The 3,144-nt window shown below is 40.3% G+C and overlaps 1 long non-coding RNA gene across 1 annotated transcript in view; it reads left to right on the forward strand.

Annotated features, from left to right (window-relative positions):
• The window catches only part of LOC107183973, a 3,362-nt gene extending 1,611 nt beyond the window's left edge, over window positions 1–1,751 (forward strand). Inside the window, exons 2-4 of the long non-coding RNA XR_001514795.1 lie at window positions 692–800; window positions 1,351–1,384; window positions 1,617–1,751. This is a non-coding gene — a long non-coding RNA (uncharacterized LOC107183973). The remainder of the gene's footprint in view (window positions 1–691; window positions 801–1,350; window positions 1,385–1,616) is intronic.
• Window positions 1,752–3,144: the final 1,393 nt, after the last annotated feature.

Below are 3,144 nucleotides of genomic sequence, written 5' to 3' on the forward strand. Positions count from 1 at the left end.
TAAAATATATTTTATTGATTTTTTTATAGAGAGGAAGGGAGAGGGATAGAGAGTTAGAAACATCGATGAGAGAGAAACACCGATCAGCTGCCTCCTGCACACCTCCGACTGGGGATGTGCCCGCAACCCAGGTACATGCCCTTGACTCGAATCAAACCCGGGACCCTTCAGTTTGCAGGCCGACGCCCTATCCCCTGAGCTAAACCAGTCAAGGCTCCCCTTTCTTATTAGATTAAGAATTTTTCACAAATTCAGTACACACACCCTTGAGATACATAACTACAACCCTTTTTTCAAACACTCTCCAGGGTTCTTCATGTTCATGTAGAAGGCTGGTTTTTCCTCGTTTTTTTTTTTTTTTTAATGCTGCGCTCAGTCTTACGACTTGGTATCATTCTCCTCTTCCAATTGTAAAAACCCGTTCCACCCTTCAAGGTCTAGTTCTAGTCTCACCTCCATAAAGCTCTCCCTTCCCTGAACTGCCATTATGGTTTCAATTGGAACCTCATGGTAAAAAATAGGAGGTAAACAGTAACTATGGCAGCAAAACAATAGTGCCAGTGCCTTTTCACTAGTAAAACTAAAACCTATTCATGACCAGAAATCATGTTTAGTTTTCCTATGGTTCATTCTTGCCAAATTCCCTAAGACTCTGGTCTGTGCTTATTGCATCCTTTGTATTCATTCCTAGAAGTGGACCACCATATTTGGGAACAGCAATCTATGATTGGAAAAGCAAAACATTTGAATGGTACAAACATTTGAAGACCCTAGGGTCCTAGAGGATGGCGCTTTCTAAGGTAAAAAGTACTTATATATAAACATAGGTGAATTTTGAACTTGATCAGCACATGAATATTTCCTCCCTTAATAGCAAGAAATCTGGGTCTTCAGTTTGGTATCAATAGCCCAATTAAAGTTTCTCCTTGTACCATGTGAGACACAGGGAATCCAGAATATGCTAATCTAATCACCAGAGGCAGCCAGAGGGTGGATGATGTGTGAAAATGGAACCTCAATATCATTTTGATTCTGTCTACTTATTCAGCAATTCTGCTTTTGCTGGATGGGGGGAGGGAAGGAGGAGCATTATGGAGGAAGAAGAAAAACAAAGAAATAGAGAAAAGACACCTCATTTGTTCAGCCATAAAATTCTACATTCAGGCTTGTGTCATGAAATAAACAATTGAAAGTGGTCCCTTACTGGTAGATGGGGAGGGGTAGCTGGGGAGGAAACCCAGGGCTTTTAGCAGAGTATTTGTTGCTTTGTGATTATTCGGCTGTATCTGTTATCAGTAATCTGTAGTCATTCAGTTTCAGTTTTTTTAAAACCACTCTCATTTTTCACAGGGTGCTGGAGCATCAGCTTACAATGAGAAATCAGGTAGGATCACCTCACTCTCAGACTTGTTTCAGAAAGTCTTTACTTATATCTGTCCTCAGTGGATAAAGGGGAATGCAGAAGGAGACTCTCTTCCCTGCAAGTGTTCAGGTGTGTAATTGCAGGACCTGTGGCAACCCAGACCGTGCCTCAGAAGGGGGACTGCTTCAGGGGCAGTGTGCATCAGCAGACACGTTCTCTAAGGGCTTCCATTGATCCCTTTCTTTGCCCATAGGATGTAAGACTCTTCTGACCACAAAAATACCATTGAAAAGAAAACTCTATAAGAGAGGAACATTTAAGAAGAAAACAAAGGGAGTTGAAGTTAAAAAGTATAATAGAAATGGAAAAAAAACAAGATAAAATTGAGGAACTTTCAGAAAGTAAAAACTAAAATGAAAAATAGAAAACAAAGATAAAATTAGAAGACCAGTTTAAAGGGCCCAATGTTTAATTGATAGTAATTCCAGAAACAAAGAGATCATGAACCAGAAAACTTAACAATGAAATTATTCAAGAAAACTTCTCCAAACTAAAGGACAGGGGTTTCCAGATGAATGCCTTAGTGCTCAGTTCAATAGGGAAAAAAAGGAACAAGAAGAATAAAAAGAGCAATCCCAGGGCATACCATGAAGAAATTTCAGAAAACACTGAGAACAAAATTTTAGAGGGAAGAAAATAAAAAAAGGAAGAAGAATCAGAATGGTTTCAGATTTCTCAACATCAACACTGGAAGCATAAAAAAAATGGAGCAAATGTTTTCAAATTTCCAATACAAAGGAATTTCTAACTTTCAATATTGGCAAGAGTCTACTGATCATTGTAGACTCTGATTCAGGAGAAAATTCAAGTCTGTCCAAATAAAAGACATTCTTCCATATTTACATGTGTTTGGATATGTTTAAAGTAGCTCTGGAAAGATACATAAGAAGGAATAATATAAAAATTATAAGTGCACATATCCTTGACATAGCAAATCCCACTGCTAGGAATTTGTCATACAGATAAAAGTGAGGAATAATCTATGTGCAAGGTGATTTGTTGCAGTATCATTGTATATTTTGCATTGTATTCCCTTCAAACAAGGCAACTAGCTAGCTAAATGTAGTGGAGGGAGACTCTTTGCTGCATACTTTCATGCCTTTGAATTTCATAGGTGTTATTACCTATTTAAAGACAAACAGGAGGTCATCCAAGATGGTGGCTTAGGTAAACACCAGAAATTGCTGCCTGGCACAACTACTTCAAAAATACAAAAAGTCAAAACGGACATCATCCAGAACCACAGGAATGCTGGCTGAGTGGAAATTCTACAACTAGAGGACAGAGAAAAGCACACTGAAACTCAGATGAGGTGCGGAAGTAAAGTGCAGAGGTGTGGAGGCGCATGTGGAAAAGGCTGGCAACTGATGACGCGGTTGTCTTTTTCAATTGGGAGGGAGTCTCAAGCTCCTGACTGCTCTGAACTCCAGTTCCGGGCGAGTCTCATACTGGGAGAAACTGGACTTTCTGGCATCAGTCAGAACTCAAGGGTGGCTTTCTTTCAGAGGTGTTTGCAGTGATTACTGGGACACTGAGACCCGGGGCCACATAGGGTAGGACTGAGGATCAGCCATAGCTGTTTGCTCCACCCTGTTGATTCCCTGAGACCCTGCCCCACCCAAGTTGTGTGCAGAGGCTTTTGCATATGAAAGGCCTGGCCCTTTGCAATCTGAAAATTACCTTACAAACTGCAGCTGGGTCAGAGAAGGATATGGGTCACA

This window comes from Myotis davidii, unplaced genomic scaffold (assembly GCF_000327345.1).
Source record: "Myotis davidii unplaced genomic scaffold, ASM32734v1 scaffold3064, whole genome shotgun sequence".
Lineage (NCBI taxonomy): Eukaryota > Metazoa > Chordata > Mammalia > Chiroptera > Vespertilionidae > Myotis > Myotis davidii.